Genomic DNA, 13,499 nt, shown 5'->3' on the forward strand with positions numbered 1-13,499 from the left:
CTACGAAATGAAGACACAGAGTCAATTGTTTGAAGTCAGAAGTCGAATGAACAACAGGGGCGCGGAGCACCTTTAATACCCAAAAGCTTCCTGCGCTGACGTCACGGGCGGGTCACCTGGCCTTCCTGCGTGCGGGCTTTCTTAGGCCAATGATGGAGAAGAAGGAGGGCCCCGCGCCATCTTGGATCAGGGCCTCCGACGACATTCGCGATGTCGGGAGCTGGTTCGATGCCGGTACGGTGAGTTGCCACAATCCCTTAATTGCTTATCAACAATCTTACAGTTTTATTTTTGACCTGCATATTTCTTGATTAACTTTGACGCTCAAAATATTGATTTATTTTGACATCTTTTAGTTTGTATCAGGCAGGATTGATGACTTTCAACATATTTTAGTAGGTTTTTTTGGTTGCAGGTTTCCACATGTTCAGAAATATATTTTGACTACCCTCTGGGTTTAAAGATTCTCCTTACAATATCTTTGTCTTCCTTAAATGATGCGTTTACTGTTGAGAATAGTGATCGATGATGCTTGTTCAGGCCATAGATATCTTACAGTTTTATTACCACCATCAGTCGTACTACTACTGACTATAAATTGTTTACTGGTGAGAGGGCTGTACCTTCATAGGTTGATTGGCATGGCATTGCAGGATCAAACTGGTTTGTGTGTTAGATCTAGCACATATGCTTTAGAATATGTTATTGCGCAGAGACATTTGGAAAAAAATCCACTCTATTCAATCATTTTTGGTGGAGAGTGAAATGAACTATTAGCGCATTATTACTGAGTTGTACACCAGATGAATTTCATCATCATGTGCGTTCTTCTTACCTCTTTCATAGGCAGACCTTGGGGATTACCAATGACTTCACTGGGCAAATTCATTGGGGGCTTTTAAGAGGGGCTTGGATGGGCACATGAATGAGAGGAAAATGGAGGGATATGGGCATTCTGTAGGTAGGAGAGATTAGCTATGTCGGCACAACATTGTGGGCCGAAGGGCCTGTTCTATGCTGTGCTGTTCTATGTTCTATGACTTTTTTCCACTGGAATTCTGTGGGTTCTAAAGTGACTGAAGAGACCAATGTGGAATATGCAGACTCTGTCACTGGTGGACGAGGAGGTGCTTGATGGGATGGGTCGCTGGCTAGTTTGGGGATTATACGCTCCTTCTGCCATTCATTAGGCTTCTATGTGCTACCAATGCATGGATTTGAAGTTTTTAGTGCCAATGTGAATGCTCTTTCTGCATGAATGGAATGGTACTTTCGGAGACTTTGCTGACTCAAAGCAATCGGATTCATTATCTTCATCCATGAGTTGCAGATCTTGAAATGAACCTAAGATGATGCACAGGGAGCACATCAAACCCTGCATAAGTGGCGGAACGAACACATCACCTCACAATCTACGTGGAGAAAAGCTTGGTTGTTGCCTGGTCTGCTGAGTTCCTCCAGCATCTTGTTGTTTTTTCATTTAGATTCTAGCATCTGCAGTCCTCACAATCTATGCATCTCTTTGCCACCTCCTGCCCCATCTGAGGAAGAGTCAGTAGTTTCCACACTGGCCTCATGAACCAGATCATAACCCATAATACTGGAGTGAAAGTTGGCCATCTTCATTCCCAAGGGACTGCCTAAGGAGAAGAATAGATTGTTTGTTACTGTTTTACCACATCATATTTTCCTGAAGTTACTCTGAGAAGTAAATTTGTCTGAGGCACATTAACGTATTGATGTTGCATTGAATTTGTTTTTGCTTGTTAAGCAGCAATTAACTGAATTTACTCAGCTGGTCTTCAATTACACATCATACTAATGATGGCCAAATAAAGACTGTAGTTTAATCAGCAGAGGAGCTTGGCAAAGGTTCAGCACAGGACAGAGCAGGAGGTAGTGAACAAAAGTGCCTGGGATTTTTACTATACAAAGTTATACTGTTGAGGTAGCAAGCTTTAATTAATTGTACATGTTGGAGCAGCAGCAAAGGAAGATGAGGAGGATCTGTACCAGGATTTGCTACTACCCTTGGATATCATACCTCCACCATTTGAGAGAGCCATGTGGTCTAGATAAGTTCTACTATTTCCAGAAATCAAAACCATAATTAAGGTGTGGCAATCATGTTTGAAACTGTGGTGTGGTACATTAAAGGCGGTATACAATAAATCCTGGGACTGAGCTAGCACAATGGCAACAAGATGCCAAATGTACCCGGTGTTGTTATGGAAAGTGGCAGCATGGGGAACATTTGCATATGAAGGGAAAGATGTTTGACAATGAACAAATCAGCTAAAACTACTGCAGGAAGCAGCCATCAGATTACATTGGCTAATTCTTCTAGTGAAGCTGTTAAACACATTATTTCATGATCTGTATGATTTTTAGTTATCACTTTACATTCCTTTGATGTCATTGATATTTTTTATTTGGATATAAAATTCATTTTTGTTTCTTTTTATGATGCACTCAATGTGCAGAAATGAAATGCTGATTCCAAAGTTTAATGGAATTGGATCAGTTTTCCAACAGGAGGGATCCTTGCCTGTAAATAGGGGGAATGGTAGAACTCTGCATTTGCTTTCCTTGAGGATTATAAAATCAGAATTAATGTATTGCAGTAGAATTTTGAACAGCTATTAGCGAAGGTTTGTCCCTGAAATGTTATGTAGTGGTTTGATAGAATTGCACCTAGGTATTAAACTGGTATTCAGAGGTCTGGACTATTGATCAGGAACCATGAGTTCTGATCCCTCCATGACAACTTAAATACAATTAATTAAATAAAACTGGATTAATAAACTAATTATTATTAATTGAGCACCTTACTCAGATGTCTACAATATGTCATTCCACCAATGTGATTGGGCCTTAACTGCCTTCTGAATTGGCTTGGAAGCCACTCAGTTCAAAGGGGCAATTAAGGATGGACAATAAATGCCATCCTTGCCAGTGATAGCCATATCCTGTGAGTGAATTAAAAAGAAAAGCTGTTTATTCCTATTGTAGGTATTTTCTATTGTGAAAGTACTAACTGATGATTCCCATCACTGCACTATGCTTAAAGCAATACACCAAGGTTTGTGTTTAATTAAGATAATCTACAATTAGAACTTGTAGTCTAAGTGTTTTAAAAAGCAAAATGTTATGATGAAGCATTCCTTGAGAGAAGACAAACTGTCTTCAACATTCATTTTTACTTCAGCAATTTCTAAATTACTGCTGGTGTAAAATATAATGGAAGAGAAGGAGTGTTGGATATTCTTGAAGTTAAGGTTATGACAAGCCCATGCCATGAAATTATGGTGGATCATCTGGAGAATACCATGATTAAATCCAGCCCCCTATCTAATGTGTCCTTGGTCTATATTCATTGTGGGTTTTGAACTGTCAGTATTCTGAAACAGTTTGCCAGCTTTTACAGCTTGCTTGCTAGGTTGGATTGTATTCATAATGGCAACCCACAGAGCAGAAAACCCTTCCTCAATGTCAGTGTCAAACTAAGTAGTGAATTCGGCTGCACTACCTGACAGAATTGTGTTCTGCAAGAAGATTGGTGACGCCCATTCATTCATGCTCATAACATGCCATCCATTGCATTGCCATATCCATAAGATCACAATGTACTGATTGTTCACTTTGGGCTTTTGCTCATCAGCAACCTACTGTCTCACAACATCTCCATTTTTTTAATACACGTTATAAATGATTCAACCTCTGTTCCCTCCTCACCTATTTTCTCCTTTAAGGCAATGATGTCAATATGTTCCTACCCGAGTTGATACCTGCTTCAAGCCATGATTCAGAATGTTAAGGTTTGCTTATATTCAGATTGCTGCTTCCAGGTTTATTTATGTTTCTGGAAAGTGATAATTGTGCATAATGAGTACAAGAAGAAAAAAGCAGTTATTGGTCTTTGTGAAGAGGGACAATTAGTGATTTACATCTGTACCTAGTGATTATTACACAGCTAAGGAATCTGACCATATATATCTGTCTCTGTCTTTCTTTCTGTCTGTCTGTCTCTGTCTTTCTGTCTCTCCTATCTTGTGTGCCACCCAATCCCTCTGCATTACTCATCTGTAATGTCTATGATTGTGTTCTTGAAGTATTTTTGTTGAACAGTGGTTTTCTTTTGCAAACAATAGCAATAAACATTGAATTGATGCCAAGAAATTTGTAACACAGATATCCCAATGGCTACAGAGGATGTCCAGTTGAACAGAAGTCATTATTATGAATGCAACTGATTTGCAACTACTGTTGCAGTGAAGTATGGTTTACCATGAGCTCTAACTTTGCTGAGTCATAGTCTATTTGTAAATTGTTCCAATCTGTCTATAGTAGTCTGACCATGGAATCACTAAAGATGGGAAAATAAGACAGAAGACAGCTGATTTATGTCCAATTATTCTGTAGGTAGCATCAACTTTACTGTTAGTCTGCAAAACATATCAGCCATGTCAGGTACAAAGACAAATGTCTGTTTATTATCGCTTTCTGTTCCAAGTAGCAAAAGTGATAGGGCTAACAGGAATATTACCTACGTTATAAATACATCATCCAACAAACTATCAGTAGTTCAAAACTTGTCATAGCTGATTTGTGTTTTGTAGTCATTGTAGGCCACATTACTACAAAGATCATAATGTTTCAATAACCATCAAAGGCTGAGATCCCTGTATCAGTTCATCAACCGGGTAAGTTGTTCTGCAACTCATAGTTCAGCCAGTTAGGCTTTGGAGATGGATACTATGCCTAGGCTAGTTGCTAATTTACTGAGCATTTGAACTCGAAAATATTCTGAAGCGCTCTGTAATAATTGGGTATTTTTCCCAGGACTTTTTTCTTTCCTGAAGGTGACAGCTGTCTTTCAGAACATTGTTAATTGGCAATTTTCACAAGTGATAACAAATAGCAGCTTACATTTTCTAAAGCTCTGTTCCCAACAAGTAGCTAGTATGGCGGGAGCGTGAAGCAGAAAATCAACTATTGAAGCTAGTGATTCATGGCATCAGAGCTTTTCTGACTACAATTAAAGAAAGGAAAATAGGAATGTGAGTTAGCTTGTTAGGCTCTGGAGCCTGTTCTACTATTCAATTAGATCTTAGTTGATGTAACCTATATCTTTGACATGCGTACCTAATAAAAATCTATGAATCTCATTCCTGGAAATTTCAGTTTGATCCAGTATCCACAGCCACTTGCCACTGGAATCACAGCATTAATCTGAATGAGGGGAATTGTAATTGCTCTAAATGTTATCCTATTGCTAACTCTCTCATTAACATGCTACAGATAGGAATGTACTTTGAACTTCCATCACTGTATAACATGTTACAACTTCACCCACATTTAATTTCTAAATATTTTTGTGCAGCTGGTGACTGAGAGGTGCACAATTAACTCATGAAGTTTCTTCAGTGAAGTTCATTACATCCTTCATTAATTTACTTCCTCTGTTAATCCAGCAATTTAGTGGTTAAATATTCATCTGTAGTGCCTGCTAGTTTACTTGTGAGGGCAGAGATCCTTAGCAGCCAACCTGAAGAAAGTTGAACAACTTTTGCAATTATCTCTTGATTCAGCTGGTGGGGTACTTGAATCTATCAGAAAGAGCACAGGCATGAGGGGTGACAATGCCAGGCAGTGGGGGCATACAATCAAAGCCTTCCTGTAAACTGACAATACACCCAAGTCCTGATAAAGGGTCTCAACCCAAAATGTCGACCGTTTATTTCTCTCCATAGTTGCTGTCTGACCTGCTGAGTTCCTGCAGCACCTTTTGTGTGCGTTGCTCCAGATTCCAGAATCCACAGAATCTCTTGTGTCTGTGTATATGGACAACATCACTGTCTGCTGCTCGGACTCAAAATCAGTCCACAGATGGATTAGCATCTGCAGCCAGTTTGAACTGACTTTGGGGAGCCAGAGTCAATCACAATAAGACTGAGGCCATGTTCCCTGGCAGATGGCCAAACTGATCCTCTGTTCCCTGCACCATCAGGTCTGAGTACCTGAAGGTGCTAAGAATCTGGTTTGGAGGACCCGGGGACATGTGGCAAGAATTGACTGGAGCATACAGCCAAGGTGAAACATTTGGGAATGTGTGACAGTGCTCCCTCTAGATTATGGGCAAGAACCTAGTCATCAGGTGCAAGGTGCTCTCGGTGTTGAAGTATGTGAGGTAGATAGGACTCAAACCCTGCTCCTGCACTATGGAAAATGGCTTGTGTGGAGGTGCCATTTGGATGGAGTTCCAGAATTGATTGAGTTCATTGAATCTTGATGTACAGGTCTTCAGGCAAGGGGGGAAATCATACCCAATATTGCCTTTGTTATGAGACTACCTTTGCATGTGGCTGCATCAAACTATGTAGAGCCTGAGTACAAACATACCAAGAATTACTACATGCTGAGGTTCTACCTGTTCCTGGTGATGTGAAGGATGGGCCTCGTGACCACACAATAGTTCATTCAGTTGGACCTTATCTAACTGGATCTGTCTGTTATAGAAAGGTTTCTGCAGAAATACACCTTTAACCACAAGTCCATCAGGGAGTGGTCAGCACTGAATGTCCTGTGGGATGGTTTCCCAAGCAGACTGTTGAAGTAATTTGGCAGAATGCCACATCACCAGAACTCGCATACAAGCATCAAGACCTCGCTTGGCTGGTTGCAAGAGAGGCCCTCTCTATCAGATTCTTCCTAAAAGTTGGAGTCAGCAGTGCAGTTGAGGAATACATTCTGAGAAATGCACCTTGAAGCTTGGTGCAACCACCACAAAGTCTCTTATGGGGAAGGAACACAGTCTTGGTTCCGGTGCCACAGGGCATTGAGGGTTTGAGCTCTGTGTAACAGCCTCTCATACTCAGTGAGAGCACTGTTTGAGAAATTATGAGTGGCAATGATGCTTTGTATTGAATTGATGGTACAATGAATGTAGAGAAAGATGTGTACTGATTGTATTTAGATTTTATATATATATATACACATACACACATATATGAAATAAATATAATTCTGAAATAAAACAAAAGTGTGCTTGAAGTGTAAGGAATCTGAAATTAAGAAACCAGAAAAATGTAAAGAATGACTTGTATGCACACAAGAAAGAACAGATCAGTGCTGGGAAATAATAATCCTCTGTAAGTGAGCCAGATTTATTTCCATTCCACTGTGATTCAGAATGCAGCAGTATTGCAGAAAGTGTTGCTCAGAGGCTGAACAACACTTACTGGAATACAGGCTGGATGGACCTGGCTGGTTCCCGTTTTTCCGGCCTATGTAAGGCCACACAAAGTTGGAAGAAGTTCAGCAACCTAACAATACAAGTAATGGCAGGTTAAACCAATAACACAATATAGTACTAGAAAAATATTCCTTTAGCATCATGTTAATGAGGCAACCTTCATCTAGAAATGTTTCATAATTAAAGTCCTTAAAGCCAATCACACTGTAAAAAGACTTGCTTGGAATTCATTTATTTGTTTTCTCATTAGTCCTTCTAGATTGTCTTGAGGATAAGTTGAGTGAGCTAGGGCTTTTCTCTTTGGAGAGAAGGAGGATGAGAGGTGACTTGATAGAGGTGTACAAGATGATAAGAAGCATTGATTGAGTGGACAGTTAGAAACATTTTCCCAGGGCGACAATGGCTAACACGAGGGGGCATAATTTTAAGGTGATTGGAGGAAGATATAAGGGGGATGTCAAGGGTTAGTTTTTTTTTACACAGAGAATTGTGGGTGTGTAGAATGCACTGCTGGCAGAGGTGGTGGAGGCAGATATATTTGGGGCATTTAAGAGACTCTTAGATAGACACATGAATGATAGAGAAATGGAGGGCTATGTGGGAGGGAATGGTTAGATAGATATTAGAAAAGGATAAATTGTCGGCACAACATTGTGGGCTATAATGTTCTATGTTCTCTTGATTGCTTGTCAATATCCGGGTTTTATTGTCTGCTATGAAAACAAGATGATTCATATTTTTGCATCTGTTTTCAAGGAAGCGATAGTCCATAAACACCCAAGTGACAGACCACATAGGAACAAGATCTCCGACTTCTCACTCCCTTTAGCAAGAAACACTAAAAAGCTAGGGGAGGAAGGCAGTGGAGGGTGGGCAAGATTGTGAATTTAAAAGGGCAGGGGAGGTTAGTTTCTGATGAACTTTCTCTTGATTCTAGACATTGACCTGATACCTTAGCTCTATTTTGCTCTCCACCCATGTCTGACCAGCTGAGTCTTCCCAGTATGTTTTACAATGTCATAAGAACATTAGCCATAAGAGCAGGAGTATGTCATTCAAGCCCTGTGTCTGATAGATCATTTAATAAAATCAGTTGGTCCTCAAAATCAAGTCCATTTGCTCGATCAAACATCAAATGGGTTATTCTGTGATTCCTTTAGAGTCTAAAAATCTACCAGCCTCAATTTTGAATATACCCAAAGATGAACCATCCACAGTTCATTGTGTTGGAGATCTCCAAACATTAATAATCCTCTGAGTGAAGAAGTATCTCCTTGTGTCAGTGCTGAATGGCCAAACACTTACCCTGGGATTATTTCCCTTGTGCCCAAGTTCTAGATTCCCCAACCTGAGGAACATATTCTCTGCATTTACTCTGTCAGATCCTAGCAGAATACTATATGCTTCAATGAGATTGGCTCTCATTCTTTCAAACTGCATTGATACCGTAAGTCTTTTCTGCTTCAGAACCAATCCAGCGACGACCTTCACTGGGCCATCTCTAAAGCAAGGTGTTGAGACCAATATTACACACTGTGCTCGAGGTATTCTTTCTGTGCAATGACAGAAAGTATTCTTTATTCCTTGTTCTAAACTCCCGCCGTGAATGCCTTAGCTATTAAAATGTGCATTTGAATGCAAGTTCTTTCCTGCAGAGATGTACATTTAAACCAGAAAGTAAATAATTGAAAGTGGGGGCAAAAATGGACTTGTTCAGATATATATCTCCATGGGAACAAAATTATGAGAAGTATAAAGCTTATGGACTATCTAGAACAACGTCCATTGCTGTTTGATCACTGAAAGAGTGGATGAGTACAAAAAGCTTAGTCACGATAGCATATCCCTAAGCAATCATCTCACCGTACCTAATAATATATTTCTTTGGCATCTGACCAGTTGTTTTACAAATGTGACTGGTCTCTATATGTTTCTATGTCAGACAGTCTATGTTCATAGCTGGAAGTAAACATCATTCAAGAAGAGATCATAATGTCAAAAACCCTGTCGTGAACACTGTACTTATGAACTTCCTAGATTTTGAGCTACATTGGCAGAGCCATGTTGTGCAGTAGAACTTCCATTCAAAGTTAACCAGTCTGAGTTTTACAACTAAAACCGAGTAAATATTTCTAGGATAAAAATGGAAAATGCAGGAAAGGCTTTGCAGGTCAGGAAATCCAAGCAGAATACTATATGCTTCAATGAGATCACCTCTCATTCTTTCAAACTGCATTGAGAGCATAGCTCACTCCTGCTCAGGAACCAATCCAGTGACAGCCTTCACTGGAGCCATGGAAAAGAAAACAGAGTTAATGTTTCAAGTTGAAGATTCTTTGTCTGACAAAGCATCTCTGACCTGAAACATTGACTCTGTTTCTTCCTCTAGAGATGCAGCCTGTGTTTCTGGCACTTTTTGCTTTTTCAAGTATCTGCAATTTTTTTGCTTTTCAAGTATTTCTAGGAAGTTACAAATATTATTTTAGGGCATTGATATTGAAAGCTGCACTAAAATATTTTAGGGGGTAGAAATTGGTAGGTACCTAGTTTTTGGGTGTAAATCCAGCAGTGGGGTGGTAACGCCCAAATTGTGCAAATCTTAATCTCAGTGCTAAAGTCATATTGTCGTCTTGTATGGAGTCCAGCATCAATATCCATTGTTGAGCCTTGAACCAAAAATAGAGCTATCCCAAAATTTGCGCTTTGAAACCAGCCTTCTGTGCCTCAGCAATCATGTCCACTCGATAGTTGAATATCAAGTGGAAGAAGATTCTCATTTTAATCTCTGCACTGAGTTACTGATTAAGGATGGGGGAGAAGCAGGGACCACAATTCCCGATGTTAAGAGAAAAAGATTGGCTGAAGTTTCTGATTATGATTCTGTTTATGCCAGAAGTATGCATTCATTCAGGAGAGGAGATCAGATTCTGCTGCAATATCATTTGCAGTTGAATAGCTCCTTGACACTGCTCAGACATGAATAGTGATCACCTCTGAGCGAGAACCATTCAATGTGGTGTCAGTTTCTTTAGAAGGGAGATGAGAAAAGATTTATTAATAGTTGAAATGTTGCTGCTTTCAAAATACAAATGTATATTTGATTTATGGCGTAATCTCAACAGATATTATGTTTTGTGCAGTTTGAAAGTCGTTAGTCAAATTAGAAGAACACATAAAACCACAGGATATTCATTTGCAAACTGGAAACTATACCCTTTTTAACTTGTTTTGCAGGATACTGCTGGCATCTGTTGTCTCACCAAGCACAGAGAAGAGTCCAGAAATATCCACAGCTGGAGAGTAATGCAAATTAGACATTATGAAACTGAACCTTTCACTTTGCCCAAGAGCTAATTTGGCAAAACGTTGCATCATCTAAATACATTTTGGCACAAGAAATGAAAACTCCTTTTGATTTTGGAGATTATGTGGTAAATTTAGACCATATGTGATGACAAAATTTCATCAATCAATGTTTGAATTCATTGCAACCAGTTTATGGTTTTCTGGGGAAATGGGGACTAACATTATAACATATGCAGTCTCCAGATTGTCTGTCTGATTGAAAATACCATTTTATCCAACTTCAGTATTTTCTCTTTCCCGTGACTGTGCCTGGAGTTAAATATCACAGTTTTCTGAGAAGACTTTCTGATGTGGAGGATGGTCAGAGGACAAGTGTTTTAACTTGTTCCATCATGTTGCTTATTCTAACATGTTACACTGTGTGTCTTGCAATAAACAGGAGGACTTCAAGGACTCCAAAAGGATAACAGTGACATAAAACTAGCCAGATTTCTGCTATGCGGTATATAGATACCTGACCAAAAACTGAAAATTAAGCAAAGAGTCCTTTCTCCCCCATGGAGAAAGGAGAAGCAGGAATAGGTACAACTCCAGACTCACAGCCTGTCAATGGAATTGATTGTTTGCAAATGTCTTTAACAATCACAAAAATTCAATGGTTAGGCATTATTAACAGCAAAAAATGTCTTTTTTAAATAAATTAAACCAGATAAAACACTCCCATACACTTGGAACCAATTAAATACATTTCAACTAACTGCGTTGAAAGGGCAGGCACAGTAGTGTAGCAGTTAGCGTAATGCTTTCCAGCGTCAGTGACCGGGTTCAATTCTGGCCACTGTCTGTAAGGAGTTAGTGCGTTCTCCCCGTGTCTGTGTGGGTTTCCTCCCACATTCCAAAGACATACGGGTTAGGAAGTTGTGGGCATACTATGTTGGCGCCGGAAGTGTGGCGACACTTGCAGGCTGCCCCCAGAACACTCTACACAAAAGATGCATTTCACTGTGTGTTTCGATGTACACGTGACTAATAAAGATATCTTAAGCATACAGAAGATCTACTTACTGTCTTCTGCACAGACATTCCTCCCCATTGATTTCAATGAAGTTATTATTCCTGCACCAGAACTACTATTAGATGTGCTGAGATTTCTAGCCTAAGAGCTGGAACAACTGAGGAAGTCTACACTGCCCCATTATGCCCCATAAGGAATCGTTGTGTAGTGCATTTGTATTCACGTTGATATTCAAATGGAGTGGAAGGCTGGATTTTGGCCTGAGCTCAGGAATCTGCAACATATACTAGTGTGTAAATGCTGACAGTTCCAAGCAAATATTCCTTTTTCTTTAAGCAGAACATCTGCCCTAAAATTACCTGCAATTGAAGCACTGCTGATAAGGTGAAAATATGAAAAAAAATTAAAGGACAAATTACTGCAAAGGCCTTGAAAATCCACAGGTCATAAAGTTTAAATAACTGTTTTCCCACAGCTTATACACAAAATTTTACTCTGTGTGAAGTGATCTCTCTCAATAATCACCGTCTTTTCCCCATATCAACCATATTTGTAAGGAATGTTAGCAGCAAATGATTTATTGAAGTACTCATTTTAATCTGAGGACCCCATTTTGTAACAACAGGACAGCTTTTGTGCAATATTGAAACAGTTGCAATCAACAGCAGTGCTCACTGGAGTTGGAATAAAGGAAGAGAAATTTTAAATTTTCATTTGTGACAAGAGGCATTAGACTGGATGTTTGGATATTAATTAGATCCAGTATTGTGCAAGGAGAAAGGGTTAATTAATAATCTGGTAAAGGGCCTTTAGGGAAGAGTGATCATAATATGATAGACTTTTAGATCAAGATTGAAAGTAATTTAACTCGGTCCAAAACCAGGGTCTTAAATATAAACAAAGCTAACTACAGTGGCATAAAGCATGAGTTGGTTATGATAGACTGGGAAGCTATATTACAGCATATTACTGTAAGTAAGTAATAGCTTACATTTAAAAAAAATCAATGCATAGTTTACAACAATCATTTGTCTTTTTAAGTCACAAAAATCCAACAAAAAATGTGGTCCTGTCACGGCTAACAAGAAAAAGTTAGTGCTGGAACAAGGGGAATGCCTTATAATATTGTTAAAAAGAGCAATTAACCTGAGGAGCTGGAAGAAATTAGCGTCATTTAAAAAAACATACTAGAGAAATGATGTCAGTAGTAAGGAAGATGCTAGAATCTAAGATTAAGGAACTGGAAGCAGAATACTTACAAAATATTAATAAGACCAGACAGAGTCACGAAAGGGAAATAATGTTCCACTAATCTGTTACAGGTTTTTTGAGGTAGTAACTAACAGAATAGATAAATGTGAATAAGTGGATGTGGTATATTTGGACTTTCAGTAAGTCTTTGATAAAATGCTGTATCTTTCCATGACTCTATGCCATATAAGAAATTATTGAACAAAACTGGAGAATGCATGATTGGAGATATATAATAGCGTGGAGTGAGGATTGGTTAATGGACAGAAAACTGAGACTAGCAATAAATGGATCATTTTTGGGTTGGCTGTGTCTGGGAGGATGCCAGAAGAATTAGTGCTGGAGCCCCAGCTGTTCATAATCATGACTTGGCCTAGGAGAGCAAGTGTAATATCTCCGTTGTGATGTCATGAATGTAACTGGCAATGTGAATTGTAAAGAGGGTGCAGAGGGGCTTTGAGGACATATGGTGAAGGATCAGTGAATAGGCTACGACATAGCAGATAGAATATAATGTGGAGAAATATGTCAGCCTGTTTGATATAAATAACATGAAGTGCTTTTTAAATGGTGAAAGATTGAAAGGTGTTTATGTTCAGAGGAACCCATGTGTCTTTGACATAAACCACTGAAAGTTGATGTACAAGTCATAGGTTCAGCAAGCAATTAGCA

At 39.2% G+C, this 13,499-nt stretch overlaps 1 protein-coding gene across 1 annotated transcript in view; it reads left to right on the forward strand.

Moving 5' to 3' along the window:
* The window catches only part of LOC127572920 (uncharacterized), a 307,743-nt gene that overhangs the window by 260,488 nt on the left and 33,756 nt on the right, over positions 1–13,499 (forward strand). The window lies entirely within an intron of this gene.

Source organism: Pristis pectinata, chromosome 7, assembly GCF_009764475.1.
Source record: "Pristis pectinata isolate sPriPec2 chromosome 7, sPriPec2.1.pri, whole genome shotgun sequence".
Lineage (NCBI taxonomy): Eukaryota > Metazoa > Chordata > Chondrichthyes > Rhinopristiformes > Pristidae > Pristis > Pristis pectinata.